Source organism: Gavialis gangeticus, unplaced genomic scaffold (assembly GCF_001723915.1).
Source record: "Gavialis gangeticus isolate Ggan-Ray unplaced genomic scaffold, GavGan_comp1, whole genome shotgun sequence".
In the NCBI taxonomy this organism is placed as follows: Eukaryota; Metazoa; Chordata; order Crocodylia; family Gavialidae; genus Gavialis; species Gavialis gangeticus.
The window spans coordinates 81,409,221-81,417,462 of record NW_017729031.1 but is presented as its reverse complement, the minus strand read 5'-3'; positions in this window follow the sequence as shown (position 1 = coordinate 81,417,462).

The window sequence follows — 8,242 nt, the reverse complement described above, 5'->3', positions numbered from 1 at the left end:
GGAAAACGTAGATTGTAAACATTTGGTCACCGCTAGATTGGTCTCACTTTGAACTGCTATTTTCAGCCTTCCTTCTAACAGCTGTTTATGAAGTAGTGATTATTCCTTCTCTTAAACCAGGGGTATCAAACTCATCAGGTCGAATCTGGTACAGACCAGATTAGGCCCATAGACACACAGCACGCAGCCCACACCCCAAACTAGCTCCACGTACTACACTTGGCATGTATGCCAGAGCAATTTGCTTGTTGCATGTGGTATGGGGGATTGGTACTAGTATGTGTTGCATGCAGCATGTGGGGCCAGTTCAAGACTCAGTCAGTCATACTTCTTTTTAAAATCCTTGCTCTGCCTGTGAGTGTTTGCCACAGTACATAAAGAGAAACTTCAAACAGTGTATGGAAACATAACAGATGGATGATGCAGACTGAAATAATAGAAAGCCAAGTTGGGTTACCTGTTAAATACCCCATATCACTAGCTCAAGCTTGGCCAGTTCCTAACTTCTGTTGCACAGCAACAGCACTAAAGATTGACACCTTTTAGATTCAACTGATTCTATCAAAAGAAAAAAAAATCTGGAAAAAAGGGAGCACAGTAGTTACTCTTGGTGGAATGTATTATAGAACACACTTGATTTCAAAAGATATACTTAATGTATTTTCTTAGTACAGTTGCCATAGAAAGAAATTAAATGAAAAAACTAAGTTGAAATATTCTCCTGTGAAGCTTTTAGAATGGGCCATCAAAACATCATCCCTCAAAGCACCGAGCTGACTGAACAATCTAACATTTAAAAAAATGAAATGAAGAACTTACATAATGTAATGTCTAATAGACTATCTATTAACCTCTGTCTTTTTGGTGACCAAGTGTTTTAATACCTTTACACAAGTAGAGGGTGATGCCAAAAATAAATAAATAAATAATATATATATATATATTGAGATTTGATACTTGTCCCCCAAAAGGATTGTTAAAGTACTTAGTGATACCCGAAGTATACAGGTAAGTCATTTTAAGTGTATAGGATGAATCTCTATTTGTCTTACTCAACCAGGTAATCCTACTGTGTTGCTAGAAGCATGATAAAGTCAAGCAGGACTTTATCTACAGTAGGACTTAAACTTGAACAGTCTGCATGTCTAGTATTAAAAATTAGTCATTTTTCCTCTCCTTTTTCCCTAATGTCTCTTCCCAGATTCCTGCCTATGAATTTGGATTTCCTATTTATATGTCTGAACATCTAGTAAATGCTCAGTGCTGCAGATGCACAATACCAAGCAGTAACAGACAGCAATTGCTACCACATATGTTCCCTACAGTAACTCAACACAAGTTGACATAAGTCTAAATAAGAATAATCAGGGGACTAAATCGTAAAATCTTACACATTGTACTGCAAACGTAAGTTTTTTGGACAAAGGCATATAGACTTCCCCCAACTTACATTTGAGACTGTTTCTAGTGCTCAGGATAGGTTTTGTTTTCTATCAACAAGACTTAACATGTTACTTCTGAGCTGTACACGGTTCACAAGCAGAGAACACAAATATCCTCAAATTGATTCCCAGTGACAAAATCAACATTTAAAAGAACATGTTAGAATCACTAAGAGACAGAAGAACTGCTCAACCATGTACAGTCCCCTGCTAATCTTCATGGTGCTACATTCAGACAAAAATCAGGGGTCAGGACTTGCAATAACACATCTTTGTATAGTAACTGAACACTTCTTGCTGCTAAAGTCTGTGTACATCTCAAGTGCCAAACAATCCAACCTTCTAATGCTAAAGGTTTCCATTACAAAAGGTAAATTTGCTCTCAGCTACAATAATTGCACTGGTATAGACTTAATAGCTTTGTATGAAGCCACTCTTCTGATTATCCCCTTAGAGGTAAATTACTGAGGATTTAAAGGAACTGTTTGCATTTCTCCAGTCTTGGGGTGCCTGCTGGATATTTCACTTGGCCAAATGGGATTATAAACGTTATATTTCCTATTTTGGTACTGAAAGGAACAAGTAACAGTGAGTGGAAGAGCTCTTCTCAAAGTCTGTTGAAGAAAACAAGACCCCTTTTCTAAGCCCTGACTAAATAATTATTTGCTTAAATTTGAAAGAATGCTCTCCAAAATAGAATAAAATGTGATACTCAACTCCAGAACAGGGTTCACAAATGATAATCCTAAAAGAGAGAAATACCTTCCCCCAGCCTGGAATTAAGTGTCTAACTCTTAAAAGGGGTGGGACATAAAACTCACTCCTCTTTCCAGCATTTCTACTTGCTAGCCTAGGCATCTTCCAGCTCAGACTGCTGGCTTTTCTGGATCACATTGAGGCATCTAACTACGCATGGGAACTGTACAGTATGTCCAAAGATTTGTGCAGGGCTTTGAACTGTTAGGCAACAGGACAACTGAAAATCTGGCCCCGCAACACTGAGGTTGGTTCAGTGCCCAAGTTCTTTTGTGGTTCTAGCCCCAAGTTTCTGGGGACTGCCAGTTTAACTATGTTCATGTTAAACACTGTGTGTGAGGCACTCCTGTACTAAGGCAATGGTGGACATATAGATACATTAGGGCTAATCCCCACATGATTTTTGTTTCTAAACTGATATAGTTAAATTGATGTGAGCTCTGTTGTGAATGCAGCTAGATCAGTATGCAGCGCTGTAGCATTTCATTAAGATTATCATTACAACTTATTCAGTAAACATTTTCATATCAGCATAATAGTATCAATACGAGGGATTCTAAATCATAGCTCGATTCATGCAAACTAATTACAGTAGTTACATTAGAACATTGTGTAAAGGAGCTCTTGGGCACTCAAGTTGTTGACTCCTCACATTACCTTTCAGGTAGTGATGATGCAGGAGTTTCTTATCAGAGATGACTCCAGGGAGAAGTGCAGTGAGACTTAGTATTTGCAAAGTGCTTTGAGTTCTTTGGATGCAGGGTACTATATAAAAAAAAAAGCAGTTTCATTAGATACCTGTTTAGAGTGACCATGCAGAGAAGTTACCTTTAAGAATAAAGGACACAGAAGACAAGACCATTCTGGAGGGATGAGAGCGCACCTGAAAAAACAAGACCACAACCTGCCTACTTCTATGGAAAGAAGTTTTGTTGTACAGCCAAAAACTTGTGACAGCCAGAGTGCCTTTTATTGAACTTTTCCAGAACCAGGCTATACACAGGGGTGGCATCAGCCTCTTCCCAGTGGGGCTGAGGTGGGCTAGACAGAAAACTGGGGTGGAGTGGGGTGGGGTGTTGCTGCATCTCTTCTGGCCAAATATACTTATTCGGCTGGGCCAGGAGCACTGTGCCTCTGCAGGTTGGGGGTGGTAGCGGGATGGGCTCAGCTGCATGGGGTGGGTGGCGGCAGCCTGGGTGGGAGGAGTCGGGGGCTTGGGCAAATTTTGGGGTGGCTATAGCCACCCCCAAGCCCTCCCCAGCGCTGCGCCTGGATATACATGAGGAAAATGCCTAAGAACTGAATTTCTGTGCTGATGAAAGAAATTGTTTTTAGCCTGAAAACACCAGCCTCAAGAAAATTTATTGAAGGCTCTCAGTATGAGTAAAAACAAAGTGTATGAGTAAAAACAACAAAAGGAAGGTATCTGGGGTTAGGATCCCAGAAAAATGCTTTCTTGAAAATAGTGAAGTTAAGAGTCTTCTTTTAAATTAAAATAAGTCACTTAATGTGTTAAAATTTAAATACCATCATTAATGAAGAAATGTGATCAGGAATCTCAATGACAAACATCTTTGTCACTTTGTTATGATATTCAAAGCCATCACAAAGGAGCAAACTATATGGCTAGATTTTAAAGGCACAAAGAACCCACAATTTAGCTGCGTCCACACAAGTACACATGTGCGTTTTGAGGTACTGCAAACTGTACGCCGCACATGTGATTTGGTTTTCTGCGGTGCATATGTGCAGTGTGGAGCCAAATTTAGACACTGGGAAATCCCATATAAAAAAAAGCATGTGGAAAAAAGCGGGGTGGTGCACAGGGCAGCAGTGTGCGCTGCCTGAAACCAGAGCCTGGTCCCCAGGACTCTAGGTGTGGTTGCTGAGGCCAGCCCAGGTGCTGACCCCAGCCTCCCCTACCCCAGCTGGAGCATTTTTCCCTGCATTAACCCCATGAGGAGGAACATGTGCCAGGGCAAAAAACAGTGGCATGAATTTGTGCTGCTGCTTTCCCTCTCCTGTGGCAACCATGTGCCCCTGCTCATTAGGATGCAGCCTTTGAGGCCATATTTGCAACTCAGTTTTGTTCCTGCTTAGACACAGATATCAAGTCAGATTTGTAAAAATTCTCAGTTTAGGGCAGCATCCACTGCTTACCAGTGGTCCCACAGTTCAGTTGGCACCAAGCTACTGCTTGAGGTGATGCAATATTAGTAACAGAAACAATGGCACCCCCTCCATAAAAAATCAACGCTTAATTAAGACTTAACTGTTCAGACTGTCAGTTCAAGCAAAATAAATGTCAGTGATTCATAACCTGTTACTATAAAGTAACAGGTTGTAAATTTTTTCTGAATCAGTAAAGCTCCTCTCATGAAATGTATTACTTTGTTGGGACAAAATCTGCCCCCTACCAACCCTCCACCCCCAGCAATTTAAGGGAAACAAAGTGGTATTATCACAAGTTATTAAAAAAAAAGAAAGAAAACCAAGAAACTACTTTACCTCAGGAACACACCATCCACAATGGTAATAAATAAGAAAAGGCCCAATTCTGGGCAATGCAATTAGCCTATACCATACTAACACATCTGAAAAATTGGACTTAGTACTAAATTCTTTTTAACTTATTATGAATCAAAGAAAGCACACATCTTGTATGAAGAGGAAAGGCTTACGTTTCACTTGCATTATCTAAAGTATTGGTATAAGTTTTAAGGTTGCACTAGAAATAGTCAGACAAATCTTGTCCAGCATGAGATTCATAGCTCATATAAACAGAAAACTCAACTATTTTACTTTTCAACATATCCTTTTACAATTCATATACAATGGAAATTGTTGATATCAGCCAGAGAGAAATGGAAAAACACTTCATTCCAGAAGGCACAGGTAATTCAAAGAAATCCAAAATCACTTACCTTGACTTTTACTACTGTATAAGACCTGATGTGGAAAACCCCATTTGGAAATGCTGGCACGGTGATCATCTTCCTCTAGATCTCATTTCTGCCTACTCCAGCCAGGCTCTGCAGGGACCTACACTCAGCTGGGGACAGCAACAGGAGGGATAGGTTCTTTTCCTCTCTCCAGTCCCCAGGACATTCCCTGCTAGCAGGGGAGCAGCTGTAAGGGGAAGGGAACACACCTACTGCCATCTCTGACTCCATGTGAAGCCCATCTGGAGTACAGCTGTAGCAGCTCTGGAGCCTTCCCCTTCCCCATCAAATCAGCAGGGACAGTGGCAGTGGAGCAGGGGAATGAAAGGGTTGAGGAGGTGATGTGCTGCTGAGCACAGAGGGGTGAGTGGGGAGAGGTAAAATTCTTACCTGATGGAGGGTCTTTAAAAAAAAAAAAAAAGGCTTTGGTTGCTGTTTCTGCAATGAAGTCTGTCCACCCCCGTTGAGGATGAGGGGTGAGAAGGAGGCTGGGAATAGGGTTGCAGCCACCCCTGAAGCACTGGCCATTGCTCCCACAATCCCCTTTACAAAATCCTGGATCCACCCACAGTTACCTGCATAGGTGGATATACCAATAGGATTACTTTGGACTTCTGGAATGTCACACCAATTCATCTTTCTTTTTGTTGTATAACAAAAGGCATCAAATTCTGGACAAAAAAAAAGGTCACTCGAGAAATTGTGCTGTTTGAAATTAAGGTCATTATAGCCAAATTCTCCAGATTATTTTCCTCCTTGGTACATCATCCTTTGTCCAGATTACACCTCCTTTTATTACAGTTCTCTTTCCAGATACAAAATAACCCTTTAGACTAGGTTTTTAATCGAGGCCATGACAGAAAAATGACTGGTTTGAAAGGAAATTCTTCCTCCTCCTCTCCACAGCTATTATTCAGAATTGCTTGAGAAAAGGACACAGGAGGACACAATACAACAACAAATTTAATCATGTCAAAGCCTATCAGTCTGGGATTGGATGGCACCATTTTCAGTTTATGTTCCCACCCTGCATGCATTTCCTTGGAAAAAAATCCCAAGTCTTTAAGGAGTACATAAGGCAAACAAACTAGGTTTTCTTAGGGAGCAGATTAAAGATAAGATACATAAAATAAGTATACTATAAACTAAGACAGGGGTTTTCATCCTTTTTAATAAGTGTAATCCCAGTGGCTGGATGTGGAGTGGAGTGGGGGAGGTGCTGTGCAGCTGAATGCAGAGCTGGGTGGTGGCTCATGGCTGGACGCAGAGCGGCAGCACATGGTGGTGGCAGCTGCAGACTTGCACCACCATGTGCAAGCTTTCCTCCTCTCTCCCATGTCTGTCCAGCTGGCCAAGCGGTGCCTGTGCAGCACACAGAGGTGCACCATTGTCCTTGCCCTGCCCCAGCCCTGCTCTTGGGAGACAGCAGTGCAGGACAGTGGCACTCCATCTCCGCCTGCCCACGCGTACCTCTTAGGGCCTTCCCAAGTACCCCTGGTTGACAACCCCTGAACTAAGACATCATCTTTGTCTTCTTTGTATCAGAAGACAAAGAATTAGAACAGGTAGTGTAATTTCAGCTCTTAATACTGGGCTATGGTAGCAGTGGACTAGCAGGTATGCTTCTTACTAGAAGTAGTAATAAGCATACAGAGGAGCTGTAGTGTAGATGCACACAGCTCTGCAGGGTGATCCCCTGTGCAGGAGGAATTGGAAATAAAACCATTGAAGCTGTAACCACTCAGTTCAATCCACTTACTTTCTTCCCCCAACCATCGGAAGAAGTAAACCAAGCAAAGAAACTTCCTGTACAAAAAACATTCCATAAAGAGATCAATATAATTGATGCTTTAAAACAGACTTAAAACAATACAAGTACACCGGATGGTAAAGGCTATGGAGAAAGTTTTGAAAACCTATTCACACTCACTCATTAGACAATAACGACATTCAGAAAATTGAGGTGAGGAGATTGGGGTGAACTGAGAAATCCAAGCTTGGGGAAGACGGGGAGCCAAGGGGTTTGTGTATGAAAACTGGGACTGGTGTAAAAAACAGTGGGACAGAGTCCAAAGAGTGACCTAATATGAGGATTCTGATAAGAAGGCCTGGGGGGGAAACAGTGATAAAAGATGGTGAAAAGGTTAAGAGGGGGATAAAAACTGAAAATGTCAGGGTGCCTCATATACATGCACACAAAGAACAAGAAGGTCTGTGACCAGTAAGACATCTTCCTCTTCCAAACCTGGAATAGAAGACATGAATGTGAGGACATGATGATACACCTTGACTTTAACAAAGCTTTTGGTACCATCTTCCACAACATTCTTGCAATCAAGCTAAGGAAGTATGGGTTGGGTGAATAGATTGTAAGGTTGATAAGAAAACTGGCTGGATTGTCAGGCTCAAAGAGTAGTGATCAATGGCTCGTCTAGTTGGCAGTTGGTATCAAATAGTGTGCCCCAGGGGTTGGTCCTGGGCCTGGTTTTGTTCAATATCTTCATCAAGACCTGGAAGATGGGATGGAGTGCACCCTCAGCAAGTTTGCAGATGACACCAAGGTAGGCAGAATAGTAGATACATTGAGGGGTAGAGCTAGGATTCAAAGAGACCTAGACAAATTGAAGGATTGGATCAAAAGAAATCTAGTGAGGTTCAATAAGGATAACAAGAAGGAAGGACAACAAGAAGTCTTTTTTTAAATACATAGGGGGGCAAAAAGAAGGTTCTGGGTAATGTGGGGCCTCTGCAGGACAAGCTAGGAAATTTGGTCATCACAGCAGAGGACGAAGCTAACATATCAAATGATTTCTTTGCCTCCATTTTCCTGAGCAGGGACTAGAACAGCCCCCCCCCCCGGGCCCCCCTTATACCTCAGGGAGGCGCACCTAGGCCAAGGGTTTGTGAGGAACTAGTTAGGGAACTTCTGGAGGGACTGGATGTATTTAAATCAGCTGGTCCAGACAATCTCCACCCCGGAGTACTGAAGGAATTAGCTGAGGTCATTGCAGGACCCCTGGCACAGCTGTATGAGTGCTCATGGTGCTCTGGTGTGGTGCCAGAGGACTGGAAGAGGGCCAGTGTGGTTCCCATCTTCAAAAA